This window comes from Nycticebus coucang, chromosome Y (assembly GCF_027406575.1).
Source record: "Nycticebus coucang isolate mNycCou1 chromosome Y, mNycCou1.pri, whole genome shotgun sequence".
Taxonomy (NCBI): Eukaryota; Metazoa; Chordata; class Mammalia; order Primates; family Lorisidae; genus Nycticebus; species Nycticebus coucang.
In genome coordinates, this window is record NC_069805.1 from 21217603 (window position 1) to 21235371 (window position 17769).

Genomic DNA, 17769 nt, shown 5'->3' on the forward strand with positions numbered 1-17769 from the left:
CTGTTATACAAGCATATCCTGTTTTCAGGGAAATTCAAGAGAATGGTCAATCAGGAGTTGCTCAGCATGCTCCTATACAAATAAAATTTTTAAGAACAATGAAAGATGCCGTTTTCGCCTATGGACCCACGCCACCCTTCGTAATTGGCAATTTAAATTCATATTGCACAAATCATATCTTTATTCCTGCTGACCGGGAAACTTTAGCTCGTACTACCTTGAGCCCTGGTCATTTTTTACAATTCAAGGCTTGGTGGCTGGAACAGGCAACTTTGCAAAACCGAGCTCAGGGAACTCCAGTTAACTCTTTAATGGGTACTGGCCCCGCGGCTGACATTCACCAACAGCTGCAATTAACACAAGATTTATTAATGCAGGTTAAAGATGTTTGTATTAGAGCTTGGCAAAGACTAGAGGGAAAAGATGGGGTTAAACGATTTTTTACAAAAATCATGCAAGCAAACAATGAACCATACTCTGAATCTGTAGCTAGACTTCAGACAGCAATTGACAGGTCTGTTCCTGGAGAACAGGCCAGACAGATGCTTCTATTACAATTAGCATTTGAGAATGCCGATTCAGATTGTAAGTTAGCCCTGACCCCCGTCAAGAATCAGGACAGTGTTTCCATTGAACAATATCTCCGCACTTGTAGGGATACTGGTTCTGGAGCATTTCAGGCAAAGCTTAGTGCTGCCGCCTTGGCGGAGGTACTTAATGGGACTAAAGGAAGGCAAAAATGTTTTAATCGTGGGAAAATAGGGCACCTGCGTTCTGAATGTCGCAAGGCTAAAATTGAGAGTACTTCAGCTGCGGTAACTCAGAATGTTAAGCTGCAAGCACCTGGCCTATGCCGCCGCTGTGGAAAAGGTAAACATGGGACTAATGAATGTAGATCTGTTAGAGATAAAGACGGCAAACTCCTGCCGCCCAAAGTAGAATTTATTCCAGCTCAGGAATCAAAAAACGGGATATCAGGCCCAGCTCGGGGCCTGAAAACAAATTCGAGCAATTAAGGTCCATTTCCAGTGGACAATGGGGTAACACACGCACAGGCGAATCAGAACAATTCATTGAAATAGAGCCTGTAAAATTACATATCTGAGATCTCTTTCATGCAACTCAAGGAAGTGCAGCATTAGACATACCAATACTCTATGAGGAAGAAATCTTAGCTGGACAAAAACCTAGAAAACTTCAGACTGGAATATATGGCCCTATTCCACCAGCCTCTGTGGGACTTATTTTAGGTAGAAGCAGTTTAACAATGGAAGGTTTGAACATACATCCTGGAGTTATTGATTCTGATTTTCAAGGGGAAATTACGCTTATGGCTTCTTCTACTCGAAATATAAAATTCAAAGCTGGTCAAAGAATGGCACAAATTTTAATATTGCCCTATCATCAAGGACAGGCCGCTCCCGTAAAGCGGGAAGGTGGCTTTGGCAGCACAGGAAAACAGGTTTTTTGGCATACTTTCCTTAATGACTCTAGACCTCAGCGTACAGTAACTTTTGCTGACAAAATAACAATTACTGGACTAGTATTTTGAGGAGCCGATGTTTCGATAATTGCTTCTTACATGTGGCCTAAGGGCTGGCCGAAAAAGAAAATCGAGGCTACTTTTGTTGGTATGGGAACTTTAACGGATATTGAACAAAGTAGAAATATTTTAAACTGCTCTGGCCCCGAGGGTCAGAAAGCTCAACTACGCCCTTATGTGGCTCCTATTGCATTATCTATTTGGGGCAGAGATCTTTTACAACAGTGGGGAGCTATGATTACTATTCCAACTATTTCCAAACCAGCCAAGACTAGAATGATGAATATGGGTTATAATCCCATCAACCCCACTCCTATTTTAAAGCCTGAAATTGTAAGAATGGGAAATGACAAAGCTGGACTAGGCTTGCCTGCTCTTCATGAGGGTTTTATATAGAGGCTCCTGTTCAGCGCTTCGCCCTGCCGTTAAAATGGTGAACAGATAAACCGATATGGGTTGAACAGTGGCCGCTCCCTTATGAAAAATTAGAGGCGCTTCATAATATAGTTCAAGACCAGTTAAAAGCAGGCCATATAATGCCCAGTACCACTCAATGGAACAGCCCGGTATTTCTAGTAAAAAGGAGATCTGGGAAATGGAGAATGGTGACTGATTTAAGACGAATCAATGCAATTATTTCTCCGATGGGAAACTCCCAATCTGGAATACCTAACCCATCTCTAATTCCTAAAACCTATTCTATCATCATAATTGATTTAAAAGACTGTTTCTTTACCATTCCCCTTCATCCTGAAGATGCCGAAAGATTTGCTTTCACTGTTCCTGCCTTGAACTCAGAAAAACCTGCAAGACGCTTCCATTGGAAGGTCCTTCCTCAAGGCATGTTGGATAGCCCCACCTTATGTCAACTTTTTGTAAACCAGCCTTTAGAGATGGTAAGGACACTTTTCCCGGAGGGTATGTGCTTACATTATATGGATGATATCTTAGTAGCACACCCTGATAAGGAAAAGTTACAACGGATGTTTGCAACTGTAAAGAAGAACTGCCAGCAGTTTGGACTTGTAATTTCTGAGGACAAAATACGCTATACAGATCCATGGGAATATTTAGGATATAAAATAACTAGACAAAAAATAATTCCACAAAAAGTAACTATGAGAAGGGATACTTTAAAAACTCTGAATGATTTTCAAAAACTATTAGGAGATATAAATTGGATTACACCTAGTTTAGGAATTCCCACATGTGCTCTAAAAAAATTGTTTGCAACTTCAGAAGGACCAGCTGATTTAAAAAGCCCTAGAGTATTAACGGCTGAGGCAGAAAAAGAATTACAGTGGATAGAACAGCCTATCCATCAATCTCAGATAGATAGAATTGATGAAGTCGGTCATTTTTATTTCTATGTGTTTCCTTCCAATCATTCTCCTACCGGACTGTTAACACAAGAAAACAATTTTATAGAATGGTGTTTTCTACCTAACGAGACAGTTAAGAAAATGGAGACATATATATACAAAATAGCCGCAATAATTTTAAAAGGACGTCAAAGATTTAGACAATTAATTGTTAAAGACCCAGAAAAAAATATCTGCGCCTCTTACTAATTCTCAAATTAATAATTTATTTATCTTCAACATTGAATGGTAAATCGCTCTTTCAGATTACCTAGGAATTACAGATAACCATTATACTAAAGATAAAAGAATTCAATTTCTTTTTTTTCCTTTTTTTTTTTTTTTTTTTGTAGAGACAGAGTCTCACTTTATGGCCCTCGGTAGAGTGCCGTGGCCTCACACAGCTCACAGCAACCTCTAACTCCTGGGCTTAAGCGATTCTCTTGCCTCAGCCTCCCGAGTAGCTGGGACTACAGGCGTCCACCACAACGCCCGGCTATTTTTTGGTTGCAGTTTGGCCGGGGCCGGGTTTGAACCCGCCACCCTCGGTATATGGGGCCAGCGCCTTACCGACTGAGCCACAGGCGCCGCCCAGAATTCAATTTCTTAAAAAAACCAATTGGATATGACCAACAGTTATTAAAGAACATCCGTTAGATAACGCTCTCACTTTTTATACTGATGCTAACAAGAAAGGCATTGCAGGATATATAGGAGAAAAAATACAAAAGGTCGAACAGTCTCCTTATCAATCTGTTCAGAAAGCTGAATTATTTGCTATACTGATGCTACTAAGTGATTATCCAGATCAAGAGATAAATATTATTAGTCACTCAATCTTTTGTACAATTGTAGTACAAAACATTGAGACTGTTACTTTCACTGAAAATAATTCAGAATTAAATTCGTTGTTTCACAAACTACAAAAGTTAGTAAGAGCCAGAGTAAAAGGTATTTATATTACACATATTAGAGCCCATACAGGATTACCCCCCGCCCGGACCTTTATCAGAAGGCAATCATATGGTAGATCGATTAATAGGGTCAGTACTTACTGCCCAACAAGAACATAATATTCATCATTCTAATGCAAGATCATTAAAACAGAGACATGGCATCAGTTGGCACTCTGCCAGAGCCATAGTCCGATCTTGCCCCACTTGCCAACCTTCAGTAGCACCTCCTTTACCCAAGGGAGTTGATCCTAGAGGATCGAAATCTAATCAACTATGGCAAATGGATGTATGTGACTCCATTTCCAGAATTCGTTAAGACAAAATATATATATCATACTGTAGATACTTATTCTCATTTTTCATGGGCAACAGCATTATCATGGGAAAAAGCAGATGCTCTTATTACACATCTATTAGAATGCTTTGCTATTATGGGCAAACCTGAAACTATAAAAACAGATAATGGAGGGCGGCGCCTGTGGCTCAGTCGGTAAGGCGCCGGCCCCATATGCCGAGGGTGGCGGGTTCAAACCCAGCCCCGGCCAAACTGCAACCAAAAAAAAAAAAAAAAAATAGCCGGGCGTTGTGGCAGGCGCCTGTAGTCCCAGCTACTCGGGAGGCTGAGGCAAGAGAATCGCTTAAGCCCAGGAGTTGGAGGTTGCTGTGAGCTGTGTGAGGCCATGGCACTCTACCGAGGGCCATAAAGTGAGACTCTGTCTCTACAAAAAAAAAAAAAAAAAAAAAAACAGATAATGGATCAGCATATATTTCAAATAAATGCAGAGAATTTTTTAATCTCCATCAAATGAATCACTTACCAGGTATTCCTCAAAATAGCCAGGGTCAGGCTATAATTGAAAGACAGAATAGAACATTAAAAGATATGCTCAAAAGACAGAAGGGGGAAGGGCAGTATACCACCCCAAAAAAACAGATTGTCTTCAGCACTATTTACTTTAAATTCTTTTTTTTTTTTTTTTTTTGTAGAGACAGAGTCTCACTTTATGGCCCTTGGTAGAGTGCCGTGGCCTCACACAGCTCACAGCAACCTCCAACTCCTGGGCTTAAGCGATTCTCTTGCCTCAGCCTCCCGAGTAGCTGGGACTACAGGCGCCCGCCACAGCACCCAGCTATTTTTTGGTTGCAGTTCAGCCGAGGCCGGGTTTGAACTCACCACCCTCGGTATATGGGGCCGGCGCCTTACCGACTGAGCCACAGGCGCCGCCCCTTACTTTAAATTCTTTAAATTTGAATGATGAAAATGAAACTCCTTAGCTGGGCGTTGTGGCGGGCACCTGTAGTCCCAGCTACTCGGGAGGCTGAGGCAAGAGAATCACCTAAGCCCAGGAACTGGAGGTTGCTGTGAGCTGTGTGAGGCCACAGCACTCTACCGAGGGCCATAAAGTGAGACTGTCTCTACAAAAAAGAAAAAAAAAAGAAACTCCAGCATTTAAGCACTGGAGTGTGGTCACACCCTCATGTATTATAAGGACAACATCAATAATCTGTGGATCCCTGCCACTGTGGTAAAATGGGGAAGAGGATTTGCTTATATTTCCACAGGAGACCATAACTTTTGGGTTCCAGATAAAAATATTAAACTCAGAAGAGTTACCCATGAAGAAACAACGACAGAGAAATCGGATGAAAATTCGAGTGGACAAATTAGCCACGAGATTCCAGCGTCTAACCTTGACCCACAAGAATGGAAAGAAGAGAAAGATGACATCAGAACACCCAGAAATGGTGACCATGCAACAAATGCAGAAACTGGGGAAAGCTGCTGTGACAATTATACGCAGACAAAGGTGTAAGTTAACACCCGTAAGTATTTTTTTAGCAAGGTTTGCTTTCCTTATGTCAACGGTAGAAGGAAAGGAATTTCATTATTGGACATATGTCCCTAATCCACCACTGCTGCGAGGGGTAAGTTGGACAGAACCCACAGTCCCCGTATTTACAAATGAATCTGTCTGGCTCCCAGGACCTTTTAATACCCGAGGACCATTTAAACCTGAAGAAGAGGGAATGAAGCTTGTTAATTATACTTCTGGGGTCACCGACCCTCCTATTTGCTTTGGTCAACAATATCAGTGTTTAAATATATCTGTACAGTACTGGCTAAGTCATTATGACCGGCCAGCTTCTGGGAATGATGTCAAACGTGAGATGTTTATGCTCAGTGCTAATTCCATCTCTCGTTTTATCCCGGGTTTTACTCCTATAGATGTGGAAGCTCCTCCTTGTAAGGAGCACAGTTTTACATTACAAAGGGAATGGGTGCATTGGACTCCCTGTAAAGGAAATCAAACTCTTTTCTTAACTAATACTTCTAAAGGTCCTATAATGGACCGGAGTCCAAAGGCAACTTTACTGGACAGCAATGAGAGACCTATTAACATTGAGTTGCCAAGAGATGAGTTTACCTATCTTACAAATAAAAATAAAATCAGTATTAATATGACAACACCTATGAGTTGGACAGATGTTGGGTTTGCACCCCCCGCACCTGGAATTTATGGCTTTCCTAAACAAAATCGTTTGTGGAAAGTAGCAGCAGCTCTAAAACCTATGAAGGGTTGGACTGGTGGATTGTTTTACCATCAAACCACCACATCTCATACTTATGGTATGGAATTTACTGTTCATGATGAAAGATACATTCAAGCTTGTGTTCAGTTACCCTTTGTGTGGCTTAAAGGCAACATAAAGTGGAATGAAAAAACAGGAGAATTATTTTGTCCTGTGTGTCAACTGTTTACTTGTATTAATAGTTCTCTAAGTTTTAATCCTCAAAAGGAACAGCTGTATGTGTTGAGAGCCAGGACAGGTGTGTGGATGGCAGTGAATTTGACCAGACCGTGGCAAGAATCTCCTGCCCTGACAGTTCTTCAACTTCTGGCTGATCGAGTTTCGAGAAGAACGGAGAGATTTATTGGACTTTTATTTGCTATTATTCTAGGAATTATCGCTGTGACAGCTTCTGCTGCTGTCTGTGGCGTGGCTTTAACTCAAGGGATTAAAACACATAATTTTGTGGCTAATTGGCATAAAGACTCTGAACAATTATGGACTGCTCAGAAACAAATCGACACTGAGTTATATAATGAAATTGCTGACTTAGAACAAGCTGTTGTTATGTTAGGGGATGAATCAGTGAGCTTAAAGAAACAAATGAAGTTGAAATGTGATTGGAATATAACTACTTTTTGTATAACCCCTGTTAAATATAACGAGAGTAAATTTCCTTGGGAGATTGTTAAAAAGCATTTGTTAAACCATGATAATTTGACTGAGGAAATTGTAAATTTACAACATGAGATATATTCCACTTTTGAAAATAAGTTACAAAGGATAGATGGCAATCAGATTTTACAAGGCATAGCTGATGGAATTGAACGAATGAATCCTATCCCAAAAATACAAGGACTTACAGGAAGTTCTGTAGGATCATTAGCATTATTTTTAATGATTGGATTCATTTTATATTTGATTCGTAAAAGAGTGAAGCACGCACAAAGCGAAAATGAACGTTACGCGCAAGTGTTTGCTTTAATGATGACAGATATGAATAATATTCGTCAAAAACAAAAGGGGGAAATGTAGGATCATATTTAGAAATCAACTTATCCTACATCAAGCACACAAAGTAAATTCAGTGTGAGTTTAACATGACATGCTTTTCCTCCAGAGGCTTAAGACGCTTGGACCCCCCTGGGTTACTCACAGAGTTATTTTTTTTTGGAATTGTAAAAATTCCTTAGGCCTTTTCTCTGAAGCAGTACACCCCATGAAGCCTGAGATCCAAGGGCATGCCACCCTTCCTCAGAGATACGGGCCAGAGGGTTGACATATGTTAACAACATATTGTCAGAGGTCTATAGGTGCTCTGCCCTGAAGGAAGTTCACAGTCGTTACTTCATACTGAGCAAACTGAGTGAATGCTTGAAGATTAACTCTGTTCCCCTATAGCTATTTTTGTCTTTGTGCCCTGCTCGGAAAACTAGTCACTGTTTAGAGGAAGAGATTTACTACACAAGTGGCTACATTGATATGATAAATTTCCTTTCAAGTTCAAATTCAGCTAATAGATAATGGATTAGGTGTGTACGTCACTGGAAGGGTATAAAACTTAAACGTGGAATAAAGAACTTTGCTATATGCCATCAAACGGTGTATAGTCTGTTTCTTGAGTTAATAATTACAGGAGCGAGTTTACACCTACAGCAAAGCTGCTGCTCGTTTGCATCTCGGTTCACGCAACAGAAAGAAAGAAAGAAAAGAAAAGAAAACTGAAGGGTGGTGCCTGTGGCTCCGTGGGTGGGGCGCCGGCCCCATATACCAAGGGTGGCAGGTTCAAAACCGGCCCCGGCCAGGCATTGTGGCGGGCGCCTGTAGTCCCAGCTCCTCGGGAGGCTGAGGCATGAGAATCACCTAAGCCCAGGAGTTGGAGGTTGCTGTGAGCTGTGTGATGCCACGGCTGGGACTTTGCCAAGACAAGTGAAACTCTGTCTCTACAGCAAAAAGAGAGAATGAAGGAAGGGAGGGAGGGAGGGAGGGAGGGAGGGAGGGAGGGAGGGAGGACAAAAGAAAACAAAAGAATGGGCGGCACCTGTGGCTCAGTCGGTAAGGCGCCGGCCCCATATACAGAGGGTGGTGGGTTTAAACCCGGCCCCGGCTGAACTGCAACCAAAAAATAGCTGGGCGTTGTGGCGGGCGCCTGTAGTCCCAGCTACTCGGGAGGCTGAGGCAGGAGAATCGCTTAAGCCCAGGAGTTGGAGGTTGCTGTGAGCTGTGTGACGCCACGGCACTCTACCGAGGGCCATAAAGTGAGACTGTGTCTCTACAAAAAAAAAAAGAAAAGGAAAGGAAAAGAAAACTGGGGTGGTGCCTGTGGCTCACTGAGTAGCGCGGCGGCTCCATATACTGAGGGTGGTGGGTTAAAACCCAGCCCCAGCTGAACTGCAACCAAAAAATAGCCAGGCGCCTGTAGTCCCAGCTGCTCGGGAGGCTGAGGCAGGAGAATTGCGAAAGCCCAAGAGCTGGAGGTTCCTGTGAGTCCTGCGACGTCACAACACTCTACCGAGGGTGGTCAAGTGAGACTGTCTCTCCAAAAAAAAAAAAAGAAAAGAAAAGAAGGAAGGAAGGAAGGAAGGAAGGAAGGAAGGAAGGAAGGAAGGAAGGAAGGAAGGAAGGAAGGAAGGAAAGAAAGAAAGAAAGAAAGAAAGAAAGAAAGAAAGAAAGAAAGAAAGAAAGAAAGAAAGAAAGAAAGAAAGAAAGAAAGAAAGAAAGAAAAGAAAAAGAAAACTGAAAAGATAAGCTACAGAAAGAAATAACTTATAAGTCCTGGGAAAGTCATAAAAGTTTCTGATGTGACATTAAAGTGTCTGTGCCTAGAAGAAAGTTTGCAGTTGGCTAAGATAAGCATGAAGACGTTTTTATACGTTTCCATGACATTATGAAAAAAAGGGAACAGAGTCGTCCATAAGCATGAGGGCAAAGAACGATTTTCCATTTATTTATTTATTTATTTATTTATTTATTTATTTATTTATTTATTTATTTTGAGACAGAGTCTAACTCTGTCAGTTCACCGCAGTGGTCGCCATCCTCATTTATAAAAATACATTTTTCAAATAAATGAAATTTCCCAGGCCCTTGTTACTCACTATAATCAAGGAACTAAATTCCCATCGCTAAGTCTGCTTAACAAATGACCCGGGAAACCCAATTTGTTAAGACAAAAGAGCATGCTGCAGACAAGCGATAACTACCCAGCACTCACACAAGCACACCGAGAGTTTACAAGGAGATACAAGGAGTTCACAGTGTTTCTGAGTCAGGGAATACAGAAGAGGATTTAGAAGTGTCACGATGGGGGCGGCACCTGTGGCTCAAGGAGTAGGGCGCCGGTCCCATATGCCAGAGGTGGCGCGTTCAAACCCAGCCCCGGCCAAAAGAGACAAAAAAAAAAAAAAAAAAAAAGAAGTGTCACGATGGACTTCGTATCTATTCCAGGCAACTTCCCGTGAAGAGAAAATACATCGTTGTGAGTGTTCAGATCGAACACGCACATCTGGGTATATGCTTCATTTCTGTGATTTACGTGTTTATACTATATTCAACAGACCTGAAAGAAAATAGGCATGAAAACAAACAAACATTGTCGTTGTCCTCTGGGAGGCCCAGGCTGGATTCGAACCCACCAACTTGGATGTATGTGGCTGGCACCTGTAACCACTGTGCTACGGGAGCCGAGCCCGTGTTGATGTTTCCCTTGGCCGTCATTTGTTTGTATTTTACCCTTGGGATTCAGAAAACTGAAAATAGGATGTGATCGAGGGACTACGTCAGCCAAAAAGGCTGTGTGTGTGGGAGGGGGCAGGGGTGGGGTGGGGTGGGGGGGAGAATGACGCGGAAAGCAAACAGGCCTCTCACCTGAGTGCTGTGGACCTTCACAGAAGGAGAGGCCCAGGCGCGCCATAGCTCACAGCAACCTCAAAGTCTTGGGCTCGAGCGATTCTCTTTCCTCAGCCTCCCTCCAGAGTAAGCTGGGAATCCAGGTGCCTGTCACAACACCCAGCTATTTTTAGAGATGGGGCGGATTGGGGGAGGGGGGTGTCTCGCTCTGGTTCAGGCTGGTCTCCAATCTGTGAGTTCAGGCAATCCACCCGCCTCGGCCTCCCAGAGTGCTACGATTACAAGGCCCGAGCCACCACGCCCGGCCCACTCCGTGGTTTTCTAACCTCCCCTGTGTTTTCTTCCTTCAGCCGGTAGATGAGGAGGCACCGGTGGCAGATGGCTCGGGAGTGGGTCTTTTGTCCTCCGTAAATATCAAGGCAATGGCACTGAAAGGAAGAAACGTGCCAGTGGTTCACGTCACGTGGGTCAGAACCTGCCAAATAGTAGTGTTTGTATACATCTATCTCCGTGACCGATGGAAAGCTGGGCACGGACACGGAGACGCTGTGATATCCCCGTCCCACTGTGATTTCAGACATCCTCGGGGAATCATCATCATCATCATCATCATCATCATCATCACACAGGGTCTACCTAGGCACCTAGGGCACATATAGCAACAGCCCTCCCGTGGGTGAGGGCCGGGAGCGGGGGCAGTGGCACAGGAAGTCACCTGAGTGGAGAAATGTCACAGAGGGCCTGGGCATGGTGCCTCAGGCCTGTCGTCCCAACCCTCTGGGGAGCTGAGGCGTATGGACTGCTGGAGCTCAGGAGTTCGAGACCAGCCTGAGCAGGAGTGAGACCCCCCCCCTTCTCAACTAAAAAACAACAGAGAAAGTGAAGCAAGAGGATCGCTTGAGCCCGAGTTGGGGGTTCCTGTGAGCTGTGATGCCACGTCACTGTACCCAGGGAGACGGCTTGAGATGCTCTGTCTCCAAACAGACAGACAAAAGAAAGCAAAACCAAAATACAGAGCCCCTATGGTCCTTTCTACTCTGTGATACCTCAAGAGAGGCAGGAAGTCCCCTAAAACGGCCACGTCGAGCTGAGCTTTTTCTGCACCACCCGTGACCCTCTCTGACCAAGCAGGACAGGGTTCGGTTTCATCTGATGTGCGATCGAGGTGAAAGAGACATCCCACAAAATTCACGCCATCGTGGGAGCTCTCGGGTGGGGCTGGCCTGGTCTGGGCTGGGCCGGCAGTCCCATTTCTGAGACAGACAAGCTCGGTCGGCTGGCCCCTCGGTGTCACAACTCTGCCAAATGCCAGCCGCTCCCTTCTCCCAACCCCACCCCCAGCTCACCCCACAATCACTCTTCATACCCAGGGGCCCTCTGCGAGGGGAGGGGGAAGGTCCAGGAGGCACAAGAGCCTCAGAGCAGAGGTAGGCGACGCTCAAAGCATTTGCGGGTGACACGATTTGAGTTAGGTAGAGTACAGGACTGATCATCTTATTTGTTTCTTTTTATTTTTGTTTTCTTTGGTTTTGTTTTCATTGAGGCATTTCATTTGTTCAATATGTATCGCATCCCTAGAAAAAGAATCGCAGGATTTTCCCTCCCGTGTGTTTTCTTCTTGCTTCTTCGTGGTCCGTGATGCCAGCTGAAGTTGTCAGTACAGTGAAACCAAACCGGCAGGATGGGAGCAGACAATTCTGCCATCTTTCTAGAGTTGCACAGCAAACCTGGGGCTGATCGCTCCACACTCGTTTAACCTGTGTGTGAGGTTCTCAACGATTTCCCCAGCTCTGCGATCATCGAGGATTTCAAATTTACCAATGTAACCATGCTTCATCATGACAGCGGACAATGGGGTGGCTCCTGTGGCTCACTGCAAAAAAAAAAACCAAAGCAGACAATGAGTTTGGAGCACGGCACGGCCTTACAGGAACCTGGCGTATGCCTCTCTTTTTGGCATTGATTGTTCATCCTCCCCCCCCCCCGCCCTCCTTTTTGAGACAGAGTATCAAGCTGTCGCCCTGGGTAGAGGGGCGTGGAGCCTCAGCTCACTCACAGCAACCTCCAAGACTTGGGCTTAAGCGATTCTCTTGCCTCAGCTTCCCGAGTAACTGGGCCCACTAGGGGCAGCCGCCACAACACCCGGCTATTTTTGGTTGTAGTCAGCATTGTTGTCTGGCGGGGCCCGGGCTGGATTCGAACCCGCCAGGTCCGATCCACGTGGGTGTCGCCCTAGCCGCTGAGTTACAGGCGCCGAGCCTGTCGTCGATGCTCTTAAAGAGCATTCATGCGTACCGTTACAGTGGCACGCACGGAAAGACGGGGGTCGGGGGGCGGTGGTGGGGAGGCCAGGCAGGACTGCTAATTTTGCCCTCTGCCCTAGACAGACAGAGGGCCTAGAGTTTCAGCACACTCGCACGCATGCCCCTGTGGTTCGGAGGCGGCTGCAGACAGCAGCTGGGTGGGGTCCCAGATGAAAAGGATTTAACAGTCGAGGAGTCTGAGGCCACGGGGACTACAGAGTGTGCCCTTAGCTCCGAAGGGTGGAGAGCATTTTGCATTCGAATGAGGCTACCGGTGGAAGAGAGGAGGTGTGGGGGTGGGGAGGGGCACTTCTGGAAGACACCCTTTGTAACTCATTATCTGGCCTAAGGCTGCAATACAAGGTAGAACTTCCGCCATACCCACCTCCTCCGGTGGCTCGTCTCCGACCTACAGGCTTCCTCATCGTCCAAGCCTTTTTAGATAGACAAACCCTCGTCGCTTTAACCCATCAAAGAATCCCTTTTTTTTTTTTTGTAGTGTTGCGCGACCCGAGACGCGAACGAGCAGCAGCTTTGCTCTAGGTGTGAACTCGCTCCTGTAATTATTAAGTCAAGAAACAGACTATACACCGTGGGATGGCATATAGCAAAGTTCTTTATTCCAAGTTTAAGTTTTATACTCTTCCAGTCACGTACACACCTCATCCATTATCTATTAGCTGAATTTGAACTTGAAAGGAAATATTTATCATATCAATGTAACCACTAGTGTAGTAAATCCCTTCCTCTTAACAGTGACTAGTTTTCCGAGCAGGGCACAAAGACGAAAGCAGCTATAGGGGAACAGAGTTAATAGAAGAATATCTTCAAACATTCACTCAGTTGACTCAGTATGAAGTAACGACTGTGTCTTTCCCTCAGGGCAGAGTACCTATAGACCTCTGACGATATGTTGTTAACATACGTCAACCCTCTGGCCCTGTATGTCTGAGGGCGGCATGCCCTTGGATCTCAGGCTTCTCGGGGTGTACTGCTTCAGAGAAAAGGCCTAAGGAACTTTACAATTCCAAGAAAAAGCCTAACTCTGCGAGTAACGGGGGGGGGGGTGTCCAAGCCTCTTAATCCTCTGGAAGAAAAGCATGTGATTTTAAACTCACACTGAATTTACTTTGTGTGCTTGATGTAGGATAAGTTTATTTCTAAATATTATCCTACATGTAGAGACAGAGTCTCACTTCATGGCCCTCGGTAGAGTGCCGTGGCCTCACACAGCTCACAGCAATCTCCAACTCCTGGGCTTAAGCGATTCTCTTGCCTCAGCCTCCCGAGTAGCTGGGACTACAGGCGCCCGGCTATTTTTTTGGTTGCAGTTCAGCCGGGGCCGGGTTTGAACCCGCCACCCTCGGTATATGGGGCCGGCGCCTTACGGACTGAGCCACAGGCGCCACTCCAAAGAATCCCTTTAAACTTCTCAACCTTTCTCGTGTTGTGGTGACACCCTCCCCCCAATATAAAATTATTTTCGTCGCTACTTCATAACCGTAATTTTATGGGGTCGCGACCCACAGGTTGAGAACCGCTGCTGAGAGGATGCCCTGCCTTTTGAAGGCAAACCCAGGTAACACTCTCCTGTATGGATTCTGAGTTTACCCATAACCCCACCCCTCTAAAATGTCATAATACCAGGCGAACTGTAACTCAACCACAGCGAGACAGCTCGCTCAAGGTTTCTTAGACGTGGCTCTCTGGCCACGGTCAGGGATCTTCGTTTTCCTGAGGTTGGGTGGTTTTCCATCGACAGGCTTCTGCGGATTCACGTGAGTTCGTTTAAAAATAAGGTGCACTAAGACGATAGGACCAAAAGAACTTAAAAAGTCACGGAGGGACTGGGTGTGGTGTCGGCTCACCGCCCGTAAGCCTAGCACTCTGGGAGGCCGAGGCGGGTGGATTGCTTGAGCTCAAGAGTTCCAGAGCAGCCTGAGCAAGAGCGAGACCCCTGTGTCTAAGTCAAAATAGAAAACCTGAGCGGAGAGGATCGCTCGAGCCCAGGAGTCAAGGATCCGTGGTGAGCTATGATGTGTGATCGACAGCCGTGGCACTGTCTCCAAATAAATAATAGGGGGCGGCGCCTGTGGCTCAAAGGAGTAGGGCGCCGGCCCCATATGCCGGAGGTGGCGGGTTCAAACCCAGCCCCGGCCAAGAACTGCAAGAAAAGGAAAATAAATAAAGAAATAATAGGCTCCGCACCTGTAGCTGAAGCGAGTAGGGCGCCAGACACCTACACCGGAGCTGGCGGGCTCGTAACCAGCCCCGGCCTGCCAAACAACAATGACAACCCCCAAGTAGCCGGACGTTGTGGCAGGCGCCTGTAGCCCCGGGTACTCGGGAGGGTGAAGCGAGAGAATCGCTTAAGCCCAAGAGTTCGAAGTTGCCGTGAGCTGTGGCGCCACGGCACGCTACCCAGGGCGACAGCTTGAGACTCTGTCTCAAAAAATAAATAAATTAGTAAAAAATAAAAAAATAGAAAATAATAAAGGAAGGAAGGAAGGAAGGAAGGAAGGTCAAAGAGTAAAAGTAGTTCAGTGCCTGTGGCTCAGAGGAGTAGGGCACCGGCCCCATATACCAGAGGTGGCGGATTCAAACCCGGCCCCAGTCAAAAACCGCAGAAGAAGAAAATATAAATAAATAAATAAATAAATAAATAAATAGGCTGGGGTGGGGTGGGGTGGGGGTGGTGGTGGTGGTGCATAGCACAGTGGTTAAGGCACCAACCACATCCACCGAGGAGGCTGGCGGATTCGAGCCCGGCCTGGCAAGCTAAACAACAATGACAACTGCAGCAAAGCAAAAATAGCCCGGCATCGTGGCGGGCTCCTGTAGTCCCAGGTCCTTGGGAGGCTGAGGCCAGAGAATCGTTAACGCCCAAGAGTTGGAGGTTGCTGTGAGCTGTGACACCACACCACGGCAATCTACGGAGGGTGACGTGACACAGTGAGAGTCTGCCTCAGAAAAACAACAACAACAACAACAACAACAACAACGAAATTAAAAAGAAATAATACATAGGGCGGCGCCTGTGGCTCAGTCTGTAAGGCGCCAGCCCCATATACCGAGGGTGGCGGGTTCAAACCCGGCCCCGGCCGAACTGCAACAAAAAAATAGCTGGGCGTTGTGGCGGGCGCCTGCAGTCCCAGGTACTCGGGAGGCTGAGGCAAGAGAATCGCTTAAGCCCAGGAGTTGGAGGTTGCTGTGAGCCGTGTGACGCCACGGCACTCTAACGAGGGCCATAAAGTGAGACTCTGTCTCTACCACACACACACACACACACACACACACACACACACACACACACACACACACACAAATAATAATAATAATAATAAATATTAAAATCAATCAAATAAAGAAGTAAATAGCCACGTAGCACAGTTCCTGGAACAGAAACCCTTCCTCTCCCCCACCACCCCTGCTTTCTAGTCCAGAAAAAAACTTCAGTCCTCAGTTAAGTTTTTGGCCTTTATTTCTGATCTGTTCCTGTTTTACAGGAGAGGTAAGTAGCCAAACACTCAGGCGCTGACCTGACCTGTCCTGACCTGAGCTGACCCGAGCCGAGGTTGAAGGGAAGAACTCCTAGGATCTGTCCCCGCCCCGCCTCCCCACTGGGCTTTGAGAGGACGGATCTGTCCTCCGCGGAACAGCTCCATACACACACAAAGAAGTTACGGGGCGGGAGCGGTTCATCTCCACTGTCATGCTAGCATTCTGGGAGGCCGAGGCCGGTGGAGTCCGGAGACGACCGCCCCCCTCCCGACCATAGTCCCAGCTGTTTTAGAGTCTGAAGCAAAAGCATCTCTGGAGCTCAAGAATTCGAGTTTGCTGTGACTTGTGATGGCGCCATGCCACTGTTCCCAGTGAAGAGAACAAAAGAAAGAAAATAATAATAATAATAATAAAAATAAACATATAATCCCACACACATCTACTGTCCTAGCTGGTTGTGTAGACGTGAATGAAGAAGAGTTTCTTTTTTATCTTTTTAGATAGAAATGACACCCCCCCCAGGCTCACACGCTGCCGAGTTCGCTCGCTAGCTTTAGTAGTTACACAGGAGGCAAGCAGTGCATATTGTCAGAACAAACGTTTCAGAAGAAAGGGAGAGAGAGAAGGGGGGGGGAGTGTAGGATAATATTTAGAAATAAACCTATCCTACATCAAGCACACAAAGTAAATTCAGTGTGAGTTTAAAATGACATGCTTTCCTTCCAGAGGCTTAAGACGCTTGGACCCCCCTGGGTTACTCACAGAGTCAGGCTCTTTGGAAAATTCCTTAGGCCTTTTCTCTGAAGCAGTACACCCCGTGAAGCCTGAGATCCGAGGGCATGCCGCCCTTCCTCAGAGATACGGGCCAGAGGGTTGACATATGTTAACAACATACTGTCAGAGGTCTATAGGTGGTCTGCCCTGAAGGAAGGTCACAGTCGTTACTTCATACTGAGTAAACTGAGTAAACTGAGTGAAGATTAACTCTGTTCCCCTATAGCTATTTTCGTCTTTGTGCCCTGCTCGGAAAACTAGTCACTGTTTAGAGGAAGAGATTTACTACACAAGTGGTTACATTGATATGATAAATATTTCCTTTCAAGTTCAAATTCAGCTAATAGATAATGGATTAGGTGTGTACGTGACTGGAAGAGTATAAAACTTAAACGTGGAATAAAGAACTTTGCTATATGCCATCAAACGGTGTATAGTCTGTTTCTTGACTTAATAATTACAGGAGCGAGTTTACACCTACAGCAAAGCTGCTGCTCGTTCGCGTCTCGGTTCACGCAACAGGGAGAGAGAGTGTGTGTGTGTGTGTGAGAGAGAGAGAGAGAGAGAGAGAGAGAGAGAGAGAGAGAGAGAGAGAGAGAGAAGGAACACGGGGTGGGGAGGGGCGAGGCGAGGCTCCGAGCCTCAGGGGGACCAGAACTTATACACAGCCGCCACCTGCTGGACAGACGACGCCAAAGCACGCAGAAGAGACATCTGGTCGACCAACAGGCGCTAAGGTGACAAGATCCCCGGTCTAAAGTCGGCCACGGACGTCTGGTCATCGGCAGGGCACTGTGGAGAGAGAAGTTATGTAAAAACCCACATGCCTGCCTGCCTGCCTGGAGAACCTGGGGTGGTCATTCTTAGCTAGCTCCGGTGTTTCATAGGGAGGTGGGGGGGGGGGTTATGAG

The 17769-nt window shown here is 46.0% G+C and overlaps 1 long non-coding RNA gene across 1 annotated transcript; it reads right to left on the bottom strand.

The window, feature by feature from the left end:
• Window positions 1-11758: 11758 nt before the first annotated feature.
• LOC128578984 (uncharacterized) lies at window positions 11759-13641 on the bottom strand. The gene is made up of 2 exons (XR_008378015.1): window positions 12965-13641; window positions 11759-12153 (listed from the first exon to the last, which is right to left on the bottom strand). It is a non-coding gene; the product is annotated as an uncharacterized LOC128578984 (long non-coding RNA).
• Window positions 13642-17769: the final 4128 nt, after the last annotated feature.